This window comes from Budorcas taxicolor, chromosome 22, assembly GCF_023091745.1.
Source record: "Budorcas taxicolor isolate Tak-1 chromosome 22, Takin1.1, whole genome shotgun sequence".
Taxonomy (NCBI): Eukaryota; Metazoa; Chordata; class Mammalia; order Artiodactyla; family Bovidae; genus Budorcas; species Budorcas taxicolor.
This window is the reverse complement of record NC_068931.1, coordinates 2333059-2350740: the sequence shown is the minus strand read 5'-3', so window position 1 is coordinate 2350740 and position 17682 is coordinate 2333059.

Here is a 17682-nt window from a genome sequence, read left to right as displayed (position 1 = left end):
ATTCGTGTTGAGACACCTGTTACAATCAAAGCAAATTACCTGGTTCTTTCCGAGAAGCCTGAGAGAGTTCACCTGTACATCATGATTTCATGACAACAGTAAGGGTCTGTCCTAACATGCACGGGAAACATTGGAAACATTGTCAGATTTTTTTTCTTGGGCTCCAAAATCACGGCAGATGGCAACTTTAGCCATGAAATTAAAAGACTTTTCTCCTTGGAAAAAAAGCTATAGCCAACCTAGACAGCATATTAAAAAGCCAAAAAAGGTCTGTCTAGTTAAAGCTATGGTTTTTCCAGTAGTCATGTGTGGATGTGAGAGCTGGACCATAGAGAAGGCTGAGCACCAAAGAACAGATGCTTTTGAATTGTGGTATTGGAGAAGACTCTTGAGAATCCGTTGGACTGCAAGGAGATCCAACCAGTCCATCCTAAAGGAGATCAGTCCTGAATATTCACTGGAAGGACTGATGCTGAAGCTCCAATACTTTGGCCACCTGATGGGAAGAACTGATTCATTGGAAAAGGCCCTGGTGCTGGGAAAGATTGAAGAGGGGAGGAGAAGGGGATGAGAGAGAACATATGGATGGATGGCATCACCGAGTCCTTGGACACGAGTCTGAGCAAGCTCTGTCCATGGACACGAGTCTGAGCAAGCCCTGGGAGCTGATGATGGACAGGGAGGCCTGGCGTGCTGCGGTCCACGGGGTCACGAAGAGTCGGGCACGACTGAGTGCCTTAACAACAACGAGAGGAAAAGCGTGTGAGGCCTGAGTTGCCTGGAGCCTCCCGAAACTTCGCACAGAGTGCTCCCGCCGCCGTGTAGACAACGCTGGGCTTGTGCTTGCACCGCGCCTGTCCTCCGCCTGCAGTCAGCCTCCAGAGCCGCTCAGAGTGGCCCGGGGGGTCTCTGGGTCCTTGACGGGTGAGGAGGTGAGTGCACAAGAATCCTCGGTGAGTGTCTCCGGCGCTGTCAGTGCTGAGACCGAGCCGCAGATCACGCGGCAGGGAGGGGTGCTCTTTCCGGCGGCGTCTCCTCCGCGTTGCAGAAGGCCTTGCTCCACCAGCAGCCCGACCTCACATTCCGTTTCCCCTGATCACCATCACTGCTCAGCCCCGGGTCTTCTGCACCGCGCCTCCCGTGTCTGTGTTCTTATGTCTCTGCTCTTTCTCCATAAACACGCTGCTCTGAAAATCAGCCCAATAAGATTTTGACTGGGCTTTCCAAGCCTAGCTCAGACCCAGGTTGGCGTTAACTGCCCCGGAGAACAGGAGCTGAGGTTCCCCTCACTGACCACTCCCGCGGGATCAGGAACGTTGGGCTTAATTCCACGTGTGTCCATCTCTCTGCAAGGCTTCGAGTCCTGGAAGGGTAGGAAACCAGACGTGGTCCTTCCCCTTCTTGGGAGCTGCATGCACGGCGCAGCGCCATCACGCACACATCCACTTCTTTCAGCTTGCATCAGCATTGCTGTCCGCCTGCCCTCTAAGCTCCCAGGGAGCAGCTCCCCTGCCCGTCCACCCCAGGGCCTCCTGCCCTTCTGCCCTTACTGTGTCCTAATCTTTCCAAACAGTCCCTGCTGAGGGGATCGAGGGCTTGGGACCCTTCTTCTCTCTCTTTTCTTGACCAGGTCTTTCAGTCACTTGATTTTAAGTATCACTTGTGCATTAATTGACTCTGAAATGTCTCTATCCGGAAAGATCACCATTCCCCAGAGTTCTGGGCTAGCATATTCAATGGCCCTAATGCTTGGACATCAAGTAAAGTCCTTGGTCTCAACGTGGCCAACACAGCTATGGATGCCCTCAGCTCCCCTGTCCACACGTCCCCTTTCCTGTCCAGTGAGGGGCAGCGCTGTGCACGCTCTTGCTGGGACCGTAAACAACTTCTGATCTCTGCTTATCTTACCTCCCATCCAGTCTGTAGGCAATTTCTTTTAGCTCTGACTTAACCATATATCCTGGTTCCCACTGATCTTTATCACCTCGACTGCAAACGAAGCCGCCCCCAGCTTGCTCCTTACTCCTCTAGACCAGCCTTGTGATGTTTCCCCCTGCCTCCCTGGGGTCCTTCTGGAGCCCCCTTTTTCAGCAGGGTGGAGGCAGGGAAGGGCATGTAGCACACGCAGGGATGGGGCCATATGGCGCCGACTGTGAGCGCTCCGCTCCACAGAAGCGACTCTTTCTATGTGATGCCCCGAGTGTGTCCTCTGCTCTCCCAGCTCTGTCCCTGTTGCTCTTACCATCACTCTTCTCTGGCTTTACAAAAGAAAGCCACACCTCCACCCTGCCCAGATCTCATCCCCAAACATCCCACCATGAAAGCCCTCAAGAAACCAAACAAAGGAACAATTGATTTTTTCCTGGGAGAGTTTCAAGAAAGCAAAGTCAAAACTAGCTGCAGTGAGAAATCCCAAGGAAACCTTATTTGGCCCACGTTATAAACTTACCACAAGGTTTCTATGGTACCCACAAGTAGACAGACTGATAGGCATGGCAGACTATCTGTCAGTGTATCTATGGAGTCATCTGTTCATCACAGAGCAAACTGTTAACCAGAAGCAAGCATGCAGCAATGCACGTTCATCTGGGCTAAGAAAACAAAGGAGGCTTCATCTTGCGAAATCAACAAAGACCTTCCACGCGAGAGCGGGAGGAGGCTGCTCATTCAGAACTCAAGTAACTGCCCTGGTTATGAGATGAGAAAAGACGCAGAGTGAGGCCCGATGTCTCCCTCAGCCATGTAGCTGCAACTTACAAACTGGAGGCCTGCGCAAAAGTCCACGTGTGCACGCTAAGTCAGCCGTGTCCGACTCTTCGCGACCCCATGGGCTGAAACCCACCAGGCTCCTCTGTCCCTGGGATTCTCCAGGCAACAATACTGGAGTGGGTTGCCATGTCCTTCTCCAGGGGGTCTTCCTGACCCAGGGATTGAACCCGAGTCTCCCGAATAGACAGGTGGATTCTTTACCATCTGAATTACGAGGAAAGCCCCATGCTTGCCATCTTTTAAAACTCAAAGTAAGTAGCAGGGAAAGTGCCTGGACATAGCTGGCTGCTAACAGGCAGGGAGCATTCCAGCCCCCACCCCCTACAAAGTACTGCTAAATATCAGCTACAGACAGAAATCTACTTCAACTATGGCATAAAGATTGGAACAATCAAAACCTCACACCCTTGAAAAGCATCTTGCAGGTGCTGAAAAGACAGAATTAAAAGTTGTCTCCCACATAAATCACAGTAGCTGCTCTTAAAGATTAAGTAAATGTGCTTCCTTAGTGACTGAGAGTGTAGCATGAGCATTAAATAAATAGTGAACGGGTTCAGCACATTTCTCCTGAAAGTAAATGAAAAGCCATCCCCTTCATGTTTATTTGGGTGTCTTCATGACAGAGGAAGATGACCATACAGTATCATGTTCTAAAGAAAATCGTAATGGCCTCTTGGTTAAGTAAGAATAATGTGCCCCACGAATATCAATCCATTTCACCGGACACAATAATTGGGCGTTTGGAGACACATTCTTTAAACTTTATCTCCTGTCCCTACTCCCCATCCATACAAAGTTTCAGAAGGAATACTTGAACAGAGTCAAGACTCCATTAAAACCCAAAGAAAAGAGAAGAGTAACTCTATTTCAGCATTCCCTAAACTCTGAGACAATGCTATTACCTGCAGGACAACGTGATAAACCCAATCTGCTTTTCAATTACCACCCTTAAATAGCTGCATTATAAATAACCTCCTCCAATCAGTGCCACGAGAAGTGACTTAAATGGTATTTATAGCCACTTAGATTAGTTCATCTTTAAGAGAAGAGAAAAGGAGCAAGCGTATAATTCTTTCTTATAAACCTTTTTATTTTTTAGTGTTTATTTGTATGTTATTTGAAGGGTTTCCTTTGCTGTTTTTTCCCTAATATTCTTATCTCTTAAGATAATATAATGTAAAAGCATAAATAGCCTAGGAAAATCCCTTAACTTTTAAAGACTTGATTTGTATAATGGATCCATATTTGCCATGTCAGCTATCATAAATTTAATTGTAAATATCATGATATTCTTCAATACTTTATTAATTAAAAAGTGCCCATTGCTTTTGCCTGTGTGATTTGCATCACAATGGACAAAAAAACAAACAGGAGAGGTTGGTCAACTGAATGATTAAAGTGACAAATGTTTTATTTGCTGAAATAAAATGAACATGAACAGAAAGAACTTGTTTATAAATAAAAGCTTGTTGGATAAAATGGGTCATTTGGAGCACATCTTTTTCCTATAAACAGCACATCTCTGCCCCAGGGCATCACCTGCCCATCTGACTTACAGGCTGTGAAGTCTTGGGGACACTTTGAGGATGTCCCATTAACTGCAAATCTATAGATTCATTTTATTACAGACATAGACAAGGCAGTGTCTCATCTGTGTGGACTGAAGCCTCGGTGTGGACATGCAGAACAACAGGAGGGAAGAAAGTGTAAGGACTAAGCCTTGGGGTCACCTGTGAGGGTGAGAGATGTGGCTCCATCACCGCTCAGGCATCTTCTTTGATTATAGACTTAGCGCTCTGGACAAGGAGCTGCTCTGCTTGGTCAGGGCCTCCTGCCCCTGACACCGAGCACAGAGCTGACCCCTTCTCACATCCCCAGAGCTGGTGGACAAGACCACGTCACTCAGCTCTGGACTAGGGAAGTCTGGCCCCGAGGCTGCTGGAACCCCCCCTCACCTCCTCTGTGCATTCTCTGTTTCCTGACCTGCTGGATGCAAAGGCCCGTGGGAGGACTTGGGGTGACCCAGTGGAGGTGGGGTCACTAAGTGAAAGACCCTGGAGTGGCTGGGTGGAGAAGAATGGCCCCTCTTCCTCTTCCCACCAACAGTGCTGGATGGATATGAACTAGAAATTGGAATTGTGTTGTGTTTAGCCATTGAGAACCAGGAAGTTATTTTAACAGCACAGAGCCTGTCTGGCCTGATACACATGCTATCTAATTGTTCTCCAGGTATTTTCATTATTATGCTCACGTCCTATCAACGGGCATTGAAATGAATGATTGCCTGACACACGCTCTCGCCAAGGCTGCATACTATTGAACTTTTACAAATGTGCCATCCTTGTCAAACCAGGGCTGTTGCTGAGGCGTACTGTGGATCTGGTTAGGGCTGATTTCCAGCATCCTTCTTTGTGCTTGCTGCCCATCAGACAGTCCTCTGTGAACTGCCTGCTTGCATGTTCCGGGGGTGATGCTGGGATCCTGGTAAGCTGGAGATGGAGACACAGTTTCCCCAGACACTGGTTCTGTTATGTCCCCTCCAAGGCCCGGCCCCTGCAGAGGCTGAGGCAGGTTTAAAGACCAGGGAAGCACCCTTTGAGCAGAAGGAAGGGGCCGCTAGAACGTCTTCCAGTTGTCAGGATCCTGCTGAGGGCCCACTGGAGTGGCCGTGGCCCATGGCAGCTTTGCCAGGCAGAGAATCACAGCGAAAAGAGAAGCCAGCCAGACACACGGACCCCTGGGTCCCGCAGCTTGGCTGAGGAAGGCAGGACGCTCAGGCACGCCTGCCTACCTGCGCTTCCCGCCCACCCTACCTGATGGGTGTTCCTGCTGGACGGTTCGTCTCTCCTCACTGATCAGAGTATAATTTAATCTGAAAAAATTATTGATACTGAACTGTCTAAAATCCTGAACTATATTCCTGCAGGGTATGAACAAAAAGAAAGCGGAGACATCACCCAGATTAATAATATGCTTTGCACCTGTCATTGGAGAAGTGATCATAGTCAGACTTTCAAGCACTGTCCAAGTGTTCCTGGAAACTCACGCATAAAAGAAATGCTTCCATTAACTCTGGCTCCAAAACCACCCAGTGTAATGCTCTTCATGGGTGTGTTCTTCTTTACAAGGAATATTGGTTTTCAATTACCTTCTCTAACAAGTTGAGAGGCTTTTACTGTGACTTAATGTGCGTATTTATCTTAGGTTATTCAGATGTGTTTAATATCCACCTAACAGCTTGGGAAGAATGTGCTCTTTTCTGACAAATACCATCTCACACTGAAGGTCTGGTCCTCAGGTTTGAAGAGGAATCGGTCTGCAGCGTCTGTTGTCCATGGCGTTTCTCCCCTCCTGGATGGAGGCGAGAGTCCAGGCACTGCGGTTGGACAGGACACAGGTCCCTAAACGGAAGTTATCCAGATCTTGACATACGCTGTTGCCACCGCCCCACCCCCCTGGAGGAGCCAGGAGCCAATGTGTTCTCTTTGTTCACCCCACTCCATCCAATCCACCAACAGTTTCTAGGACCTTCACCCCCAGATGCGTTAAAGCCACCCAGGTGCCTCCATCTACTCCTCCTTCCATCCTTGTTCAGGCTCCGCTCCCCAGGTCCAAACCACAGTGACCCAGTGAACTTCGACCTTGTTCCGTGCGGTCTCGCCTCCACTCAGCAACCAGAACTTTTTTTATAGAAAAATTCTTCCTTTGTCCACTGGGACATTGCCAGAGACTTCAGCACTTTTTATCCCTCTTAGAACAAACTCCAAACAATTCCACATTTCAGAGTCCCGGCGATGTGGCCCCTCCTCCTAGCTGACGTCATTGTGGACCACCTCCCGCTTCTCACTGACAGCCTGCTCTTGCTGGTCCGAAAAGACTCAGCTCCTGCCTGGTCCAGGCCGTGATGCTGGTCTCCTCAGGGCTCTGTGCCTCCTTCCTGCTTCAACATCAAGGCTTTTATGCCATCTTTTTTTTTTTTTTTTTGGTCAGAGGGAGGGTGCTAACCACACAGTGTAAAATAACTTTCCACCACTGCCCGGCCACACTGTTCACCTTCTCCGCAGCATCTAAGGGCGCTCATATGTTAACTTACGTTACTATTTACTGTTGATTTGTTTACTGGCATTCTGCATTCCCCAAACGGGTTCCTAAGCTCTCCATAGGGAAGGGCCTCGCCAGTCTGAAGCTTCTCTTTCAGTGTCTTGCAGTGTATTAAACACCTGTCTCCATTTCATATATGCACAGCACGTAAATGAATAATCAACCTTGTCGGCCTGGGGGGTTGCTTTCTTTGAGAGAGTTCAGACATTTTCAGGAATACATTATAATTGGGCTGAGAAACATTATATCCAATCAATACAGTGAATAAGAATGAGTTACGCTTATTTACTTTGTGTTTACCTCATATGGGCGAGAGCTGCAATCATTCAAAATAGATCTGTAGCTTGTAGCCAGTGATGAAGAGATCCTTTCCGTCATTGGCAGGATTCTTGAGGAGAAAAATCAGTCTCAAGTCATCTGTGTTTTACTTGTCTGGACGGCAGTATTTTCTCCACTTTCTTTGTGCATGAGCTAAGTGGTTCCAGTGGTGTCCGACTCTTTGTGACCCCAGGGACTGTAGCCCACTGAGCTCTCTGTCCATGGGGTTCTCCAGGCAAGAACACAGCTGTTGTCTGCCACCCATGCCCTTCTCCGGGGGGTCTTCCGGACCCAGGGCTGAACTCGCATCTCCTGCGTTGGCAGGCGGCGCTTTACCACTAGCGCCACCTGGGGAGCCCGTTCTCCACCTTCTGCCCCTCGTAAATGTGCCATGTGCCCACATGGGATCACCTAAGCGTGCGTGATAAAGTAAAGCATGATTTTTGGATCAGAATAGGGAGATGGCCAAGGTTTCCCTAACTTCTCTGGAGAGGCTTCGTGCCTGCTTGAAAAGCTGTATGTTACACGGTTATGAAAACAGAGAGCTTTCTTGAGATTTCACCTGCAGAGTGTGGCAGCGAGGGAAGTGGACAGGAGGATATTCAGAGAAAGAAAATCACACGACTGTTTCCATGGGAACTGACAGAGGTGTGTTTTGAATTCCTCTGGAGAACAGCAATTGTAAGTAAACTGTCAGTCTCCCAAGTTTACTTGAAGGTCATTGCTACAAGCCCCCAGCAAACGGCCCAGGAGAGTCTGGTTCTCTGCACTGGCCGTGTCAATGGTGATCAGTACCCATTGTGAGTGGCCTGACGTGCCAGCTGGGTGAGAGCATCACTCGATAAGCTTTCAGAGGGAGACACAATCCAAACCGGAGGGTGGAATCTCAAACCGATTAATAATTAAATATCTACTGGACTTTGTGTCCAAAGGATTGACAAACATGTAAGAGAATAAGCCCTTCCCTGAGTACACTACATTTACCGATGTTAAGATTTTCAATATACTTCCTAGGTTGAGTTTTATTCATTTAAAAATTATTAATTAAAAAAAGAACCGAATAAAATTCCACACCATAGTGGTGGAACATCCGTGGATGTTAAACATCTGTGTATCTTATTGAGAGAATTGTATGCACTCAACTTGCATTTTAATTAGGTCTTTTATATGTAGCTATAATAAATTTTTCTCAAAAATTTTTATTTCTTTTACAATTCACTATGCACACACACACACACCTCTATATATCTCATAATATATATATTATATACACACACACACATGGACACACACACACCTATATACCTCGGAATACACTGTGATAGGCACTAACCATATTGCAGTGGAAAAACAGACAGCGTTCCTGCACTCATGGGGTAAACTTCAGTGACTGTGTTTAATTAGTTGTTTTTCTTACAGCTGTCTCCTTTTTTATTTCAAAGAACTCCACTTGTTTCTTTTCCATCCCGAATACCACCTCTTATAATTATTCTCTAATTTCCCACAGAAAAGATGATTATTAGCTCTCTAAATACGGTGGGACAGTACACGTTTGGCAGGTAAAGAGTTACAATGCAGCAATAAACACTGAGGCACGTATCAGAACATTCATCTGCATTATTTCTATTATGATTCTGTGTCTTCTCTCCCACAAACTTGCAAGGAAAATCAGTGAATCAAACTGCTAATATCTTTACAATGAGAAAGAACTGTCTCATACTCTTTCTCAGAAGGTGGTTATGAGATTCAACAGGATGCTCTGTGGTGGTGCCTTGGGAGCTACAGTGTGCTCACATGCATCCTTGTGACACACGCAGTTATACTCGCTCACCCTCATTCACACCCAGCATGGGCGGTACCCAGACACCAGCACGGGCTCCTGTGAACGTTGTGGGGCTTCTCCTGTAAACCGATACTCCGCACACCACCCAGGGCAGCTGCGCAAGGTCTTACTTGAGGGTCTATTTCTTGGCTTATATTTGCCTTTCCTCCTCACCTGCATCTATGTTGACTCTGAGCTCCTGCTGCAGTTAAATATGCGGCAGGTTGCAAAACAGAAAGAGCAAGGTTTTTGGTATTTGTTCTCCAAAAACGTCCATCAAGAAGAAGGAGGTTAAAAAGCATTATTAAATTCCCTGGTCAAGAGTTTGAAGGAGATGAGGGTTTCACTGAGACTGAATGAACGATGTGATGTTTACTCCCAGACAGCTCGTGGTGGCATTTGAGTGAAAAAAATTTGACTTACAGAAATAAATATTCTTTGTATACCGCTCAGCAACAAACATGGACAAATTGTGGACAAAGCTCCAGGGAATTACACTAAGTGAAAAAATCCAGTCACAGAAGTTAACGCTCTGTATGATTCTGTTCACATAGTAACTTGAAACAACTGCATTTTAGATACGGGAACACATATGTGGTTTCAGAGGTTCCAGAATGGAGAGGGGGAAGGAAAGTCAGAATGGCTACAGAAGGGCGCCCTTGTAGGCACGATAATGTTCTGGCTTTTGCCTTAACTAGCATCAGTCTAGTGGCACCCTACTCTAGTACTCTTGCCTGGCAAATCCCATGGATGGAGCCGCCTGGAAGGCTGCAGTCCATGGGGTCGCTGAGGGTCGGACTGAGCGACTTCCCTTTCACTTTTCACTTTCATGCCTTGGAGAAGGAAATGGCAACCCACTCCAGTGTTCTTGCCTGGAGAACCCCAGGGACAGGGGAGCCTGGTGGGCTGCCTTCTATGGGGTCGCACAGAGTCGGACACGACTGAAGTGACTTAGCAGCAGCAGCAGTAGCAGCGTCAGTCTTCCGTTGTGATGTTAACCACAGCTTTGCAAGACTTCACCAGTGTGGGGGAGGGGCGGTGTCTCCCCATAGTATTCCTTGTAACCGCATGTGAATCTGCAGTCATCTAGAAATAAAAAGTTTTAAAAGTATTTCTTGCACACTTTGCGTTCATACCCTTGATATGGCCTTCCACTAACTCGTTATGTAGATGTAATAAAAATAGCAAAGCTAATAATAACAGCTTACTGAGGCAGCCAATTGGCGAAGGCAATGGCACCCTACTCCAGTACTCTTGCCTGGAAAATCCCATGGAGGGAGGAGCCTGGTGGGCTGCAGTCCATGGGGTCGAGATTGAGCAACTTCACTTTCACTTTTTACTTTCATGCATTGAAGAAGGAAATGGCAGCCCACTCCAGTGTTCTTGCCTGGAGAATCCCAGGGACGGCGGAGCCTGGTGGGCTGCTGTCTATGGGGTTGCACAGAGTCAGACACGACTGAAGCGACTTAGCAGCAGCAGCAGAGGCAGCCAATATCCTCTCATAACTTTTTCTTCTCTATTCCTAATGTAGGCAGTGTTCTAGAATGTTCCCCCAAATTTCCATCCCCATGTGCAGTGTACACATCCTGCCGGCAGTTGCTGGGGTAGGTACCATCCTTAGATGTCATCCCCAAGTTCAAGTTATATTGAAAGGCATGGGAGGCTGTAAAACAAGGAGAGGACCTGGGTGGGCCTGACCTTGTGGCAAGAGCCTCTTAGGATAAGTTTTCTCCGGCTGATTGCAGAAGGGGAAGCCAGAGATGCAAAGTGTGGGAGGGACCCATGTGCCAGGCTTGAAGATGGAGGGAGGAGTTGGGTGGTAAGGGGTGTGGGAACCCCTTTTCCCTGACAGTCAGTCAGGGAATGGGGACATTGGTCTTAAAGCCGTAAAGAGTGAATTCTTGCAACAGTTGTGAGGGTTAGGTGAGAGCTGCAGCTGTGGGTGAGACGTGGCCCCGGTGGACTTTTCTCTCAACCTTGCAGTGCACTGCTCAGAGAACCCAGCTGGATGTACGTCCCTCTGAATTGTGAGCTCTTCAGCGATGTGGTTGCAAACTGCTTTGTGGGTGAATTATTGTTCAGTCATGTCTGACTCTTTGCAACTCCATGGCCTCTGGCTCACCAGGCTCCTCTGTCCATGAGATTTCCCAGGCAAGAATACTGGAGTGGGTTGCCATTTCCTCCTTCAGGGGATCTTCCGGATCTGGGGATCTAACCCATGTCTTCTCCATTGCAGGTACTTTCTTTACTGCTGAGCCACTGGGGAAAGTCTTAGTGGGTAATAATTTGTTACAAAACAAAAGAAAATCAATGCAATCCTACTGCACACGGCAACTGCTGGAAACCACCAGGAGGAAGGCGTGTGATGGTGCCCTGAGATTCTCTGACTGTCGGGGACCCTGATCTCCTTGAACAAAGCTCTGCAGCAGAGCAGAAAGGGTTCTCCGTTTGGGGGATTTGATTCTTCACAGATGTGGTTCATAACCTCACAGCGACAGAGACCAGAGCGTGGGAAGCAGAGACTCTTCTGGGTTCAGGAGTATTGCCCTTGAAGGCACTCCGGGGATCCATGCAGGTTTCACTGGAGACCATCTCAGGTCTACAGGATGCCAGCGATGGGTAGAAACACACCCCTAGGGGGCTAGTGTTCCAAGGGTTGACGGAAGCACCCAGCATAGATCTCATCCGCCAGGCTCCTTGTTCACTTATGAGTGGACTGAAGAAAAGCACATTCAGCCAGTCTTACTGCCAGGAAGTAAAGTTAGCACCACCTGAAGGCCAAGAAAGCCCAGGAGATGACTGACTGCACTCACCAACCCTCTGTCAAATGGAACCCGATAAGACGCAGCAGGAGGCTGAGAGGGAAGCCAAGAGTAGGACCAGAGATGCTTCATGGAGATGAAATGAGACAGCAAATGGCGGTTGAAGACGTGGCTCTCATTTCCATCAGATTAAGCTTAATTAAAATCTGTAATCATTAAAAGACTGCAGTATTGATGCAAACTTCATTCAATGGAGCCAATTAGAGAACCAGAAATTAATCTCAGAGTATGGAAGGATTTAGTGCCTTATTAAGGAGACACAGACATGAAAGGTCAGATATTAGCTTTTCAAGAAGGGATATAATTGACTATATTTATGAATAAGGTTGGGATTCCCTGGTGATGCACATAGTAAAGAATCACCTGCCAATGCAGAAGCAAGAGATGGGTTTGATTCCTGGGTTGGGAAAACCCCTTGGAAAAGGAAACAGCAGCCCATTCCAGCATTCTTGCCTGGAAAAGTCCATGGACAGAGGAGCCTGGAGGGCTACAGTCAATGGGACTGCAAAGAGTTGGACAAGACTGAGTACACACCTGACTGTGACCAAAGTTTGATTCTCACTCTTACAGAAACACTGTAAAATCAGATCTGCAAAGAAATGCAAGTTAGTCTTCCAGCTTCAACAATTAACAAACATTTTGGCAAGCTTGTTTATCTAGCCCCTCACTTGTGTATTGTGTTTTCTCCAGCAAATCTGTCATGCAATTTTCAGCCTTAACTATGTCTCCAATTTGCATCTCTACCTGATAATGAAGGAGGAAACAGACAGAACAGGCTCCATCTTGAGAGCAGGACTCCTTCCTGGGCTGGACTGTGGACTTTGAGCTATATGCCCCGTATCTATGGAAACGACATACCAACTGGGAAACCAGCACCTACCCCACACACACCCCACCCCCGCCCCCATGGAAGAGTCCCATACCTAGATCGTATCTAGACTCTCCATAGCCTAAAAGAATACCCTAATTATCTGTGTAACATTTATTATGCTTATTGGGGTATGACCACAGGCCTATTGATAATTGTCCACTGTTAGCTACCTAGGCTTAAGGCATATGAATCACGGGTTAACTTTGATTGTATCTTTTTTTTCCTTTGTTCAGACTAGTTTCAGGGAATTTGGGGAGGTGGGTTTGGGCACGTACACTTAGGGTATATAAGGTTTTCACAGAAATTGGTCGGGGTCCTGGGCTAAGAGGAGACTCTGCCGTGGGCCTGCGGGTGTAATAAACTGCACTCCGCTATCTGCATTGTCCTTCTGAGTGAGTTTAGGTAGAATAGGGGAAAGGAGTCCAAAATGGCAATGGTTAAAAGACAGAGAAGGGAAGAGCCTGCGAAAATAGAGCAAAAGAAGGTCCGAGGACGGGGGTGAGGCCCTCAGGTAAAACAAACAACACTCCTGGCTGGCCCAGTTTACATAGGGCAGGCCCAGGGAGAGGAGCCAAAGCCAGCTCTCTCTCTCTCTCCCCCCGGCGCGCTGGGGCGCTCTTCTCTTCCTGTCTCGGCGTGTCCTCACGCCTCGAAGATGGATTTTCCTGCTATCTTCTAAATAACATAGAGCTGTAACACCGAGCTTAGCACTGATTTGTCTAAGAGCTGTAACACGGTCCTTTCGCGACCTGAGAGCCATAACACGGTCTATCCAAGACCCGAGGGCTGTGACGCGCCGAGGGGGTTTAATGTCCGTCACTCCCAATCTTTGTCGTGACGAGACAAAGCCGAGGGTCATGTACTCGTGTGACAGCTCGTTTCCAGGAACGCATGGCTCCGGCAACAAGAACTTTCAAAGCTGAGCCCTCCACCACCATTTTACCTAACAGAGTAAAATGGACCAATCTTCTATACTGAGATACTGGAGAATCATTTGAAAATGCTTTCTAGTAACAGTGCAAAATATTCATGATGTGTGAAATAAAAACATGCAATTTACTCTTGTATCTCAGAATCACAATATCATTAAGATACATACATATTTACACACAAAAAATAGGGATTGGAAGAAATGAAAGTGCTAATAGTGGTTAACAGAAGTGAAATTTTTGGTCAAGTATTTTTCTTCTTTCTGCTTTCCTAAATTTCTGGAAATAAACATATACTTATTTTGTTAAAAGATTATTCATAGAAAGGACTTTTCTATAACTTCAGATATTCCATCCACAACAGAACATTACCATTGGCACAGACAAGCCATTTAAAAATATTTAGCAACTGACATGAATATCCTCATATTTCCCTGAATTTCTATATCCTTTAGACATTGCTATTGTGTTAGTTTTGCTTTAGTTTTGTGGGTGCATTTGCTGGCAAGATTCTGCACCTGACGTCAGCATGGGAGGGATGTAAGTGTTTTCAAGCTACATTAATTTAGTCTTTGCTTAGTGATGTGTCCGCAAGAGCAAGGGGCTCAGTGCCATTTAACAAGTAAATGAAGAGAGGATGGGAGGGGTTCACAGCTGCTCTCGGCTGTTTAGAGGAAAAAAGGGACGGTTGATTGGGGTTTTCCATGGAGCAGGTTCGCTGGAAGTAATAATGGACACAAACTGGCCAGAGGAGGCATCTTCAGGCACCAGGGTGACACTCAGAAGCTTTTCTCCCCTGGAGGAAGTCGACATGCTACTGAACACCATGCTCAGTCCTCCTAACTTACTGTGATCTTGCCACCCACATCAAGGATCCACGCCGGCCACTCCGAGAACTTCGCGTGCACGCTTTGAATAGATTTAGATTTGTAACTGATTTTGTTTAATCTGCAAACATCTATACCTGACTTTGCTTCCAGCTTGCTGATTTTCTCATCACTGCTGAAAATCCATATTTAATTCTGGAAAAGCATCACTTCAGTTTTCCTGATAACATTTGCTCCTATTCAATTTGGTTTATGGGGCAGAACAAATAAAATCTTAACTCCTAATAAAAAAAGTAAGACTCTAAGCCCAGAAAACTTCCAAAACTGCATGACATGCTGGTAGGCAGGACTGAAGATTTTAAATGATGTTACTGTAGCCACGTGTTCCGGGAAACAGACTCACTCAGAAGGACAATGCAGATAGTGGAGTGCAGTTTATTACACCTGCAGGCCCACGGCAGAGTCTCCTCTTAGCCCAGGACCCCGACCAGTTTTTGTGAAAACCTTATATACCCTAAGTGTAAGTGTCCAAACCCACCTCCCCAAATTCCCTGAAACTAGTCTGAACAAAGGAAAAAGAAAGATTCAATCAAAGTTAACCCGTGATTCATAAGCCTTAAGCCTAGGTAGCTAACAGTGGACAATTATCAATAGGCCTGTGGTCATACCCCAATAAACAGAATGTATAATTCTATTTGGTTACACAGATAATTAGGGTGTTCTTTTAGGCTACAGACAGCCCTGGGCTCTTCCTTCCAGGAGCCTGGTTTTCCAGTTGGTATGTCGTTTCCATAGATACTGGCCATATAACACAAAGTCCACAGTCCGGCCCAAGATGGAGTCTTGCTTTCGAGATAGAGCTTGTTCTGTTTTCTCCTTCAATCTGGGTTGTCTTTCAAATAGTTTAACATAGCATTTTGTGATATGACTTCCTTTAAAATCTTAATTATATCTTGAGTGGTTTTTCTTCAGATCTCAAAGAAAGCCTTATGAAGAGAGTTTTATCTATAAATTTAGAATGTAGTATCCTAATGAGGCTGGATACACAAAGTAACACTCTAGGTAAGGCGAGTTACTTTTGTCCATTTTATCAGCTTTGGGTCGTAATTGGAAAATACAAGGAAATGATAAACTTTTTATTCTATTAAATGTGCTTAGAAATGACTTTGATTTTATTAATCCTCAAGTGTACGAGGTAACCTGTAGTCTTGATGTTGCTGTCCACATATAAGTGGGTTCTGCAGTGGGTTCTGTGTTTGGAAAGTTAGTCTCTCAGTTGTGTCTGACTCTTTATGACCCCATGGACTGCAGCCCATCAGGCTCCTCTGTCCATAATGCTCCAGGCAAAAACACTGGAGTGGGTTGCGATGCTCCTGTCCAAGGTATCTACCCCACCCAGGGATGAAACCCAGGTCTCCTGCATTGGTAGGCAGATTCTTCACCACTGAGCCACCAGGGAAGCCCACTCATTAGAAAAGACCCTAATGCTGGGAAGGATGGAAAGCAGGAGGAGAAGGGGACGGCAGAGGATGAGATAGTTGGATGGCATCACTGAATCAATGGACATGAGTTTGAGTAAGCTCCGAGAGATGGTGAAGGACAGGGAAGCCTGGCGTGCTGCAGTCCACGGGGTTGCAAAAAGTCAGACACGATGGAGTAATGAAACAGGGAAGCCCGCCCGGCCCCCCAGACACTTACCATGAACCCAGTTTTTAGTGTCGAGTAACTTAATGGCAAACCACTTCAGTATTCTTGCCTTGAGAACCCCATGAACAGCATGAAAAGGCAAAATGATAGGACAATGAAAGAGGACTCCCCAAGTCAGTAGGTGCCCAATATGCTACTGGAGATCAGTGGAGAAATAACTCCAGAAAGAATGAAGGGATGGAGCCAAAGGAAACAGAATACCCAGCTGTGGATGTGACTGGTGATAGAAGCAAGGTCTGATGCTGTAAAGAGCAATATTGCATAGGAACCTGGAATGTCAGGTCCATGAATCAAGGCAAATTGGAAGTGGTCAAACAAGAGATGGCAAGAGTGAATGTCGACATTCTAGGAATCAGCAAACTAAAATGGACTGGAATGGGTAAATTTAACTCAGATGACCATTGTATCTACTACTGCGGGCAGGAATCCCTCAGAGGAAATGGAGTAGCCATCATGGTGAACAAAAGAGTCTGAAATGCAGTACTTGGATGCAATCTCAAAAACGACAGAATGATCTCTGTTCATCTCCAAGGCAAAACATTCAGTATCACCATAATCCAAGTCTATGCCCCAACCAGTAACGCTGAAGAAGCTGAAGTTGAACGGTTCTATGAAGACCTACAAGACCTTTTAGAACTAACACCCAAAAAAGATGTCCTTTTCATTATAGGGGACTGGAATGCAAAGGTAGGAAGTCAAGAAACACCTGGAATAACAGGAAAATTTGGCCTTGGAATGTGGAATGAAGCAGGGCAAAGACTAATAGAGTTTTGCCAAGAAAATGCACTGGTCATAGCAAACACCCTCTTCCAACAACACAAGAGAAGACTCTACACATGGACATCACCAGATGGTCAACACCAAAATCAGATTGATTATCTTCTTTGCAGCCAAAGATGGAGAAGCTCTATACAGTCAACGAAAACAAGACCAGGAGCTGACTGTGGCTCAGATCATGAACTCCTTATTACCAAATTCCGACTCAAATTGAAGAAACTAGGGAAAACCGCTAGACCATTCAGGTATGACCTAAATCAAATCCCTGATGATTATACAGTGGAAGTGAGAAATAGATTTAAGGGCCTAGATCTGGTAGATAGAATGCCTGATGAACTATGGACTGAGGTTCATGACATTGTACAGGAGACAGGGATCAAGACCATCCCCATGGAAAAGAAATGCAAGAAAGCAAAATGGCTGTCTGGGGAGGCCTTACAAATAGCTGTGAAAGAAGAGAGGTGAAAAGCAAAGGAGAAAAGGAAAGATATAATCATCTGAAAGTAGAGTTCCAGAGAATAGCAAGAAGAGATAAGAAAGCCTTCTTCAGTGATCAATGCAAAGAAATAGAGGAAAAGAACAGAATGGGAAAGACTAGAGATCTCTTCAAGAAAATTAGAGATACCAAGGGAACATTTCATGCAAAGATGGGCTCGATAAAGGACAGAAATGGTATGGACCTAACAGAAGCAGAAGATATTAAGCAGAGGTGGCAAGAATACACAGAAGAACTGTACAA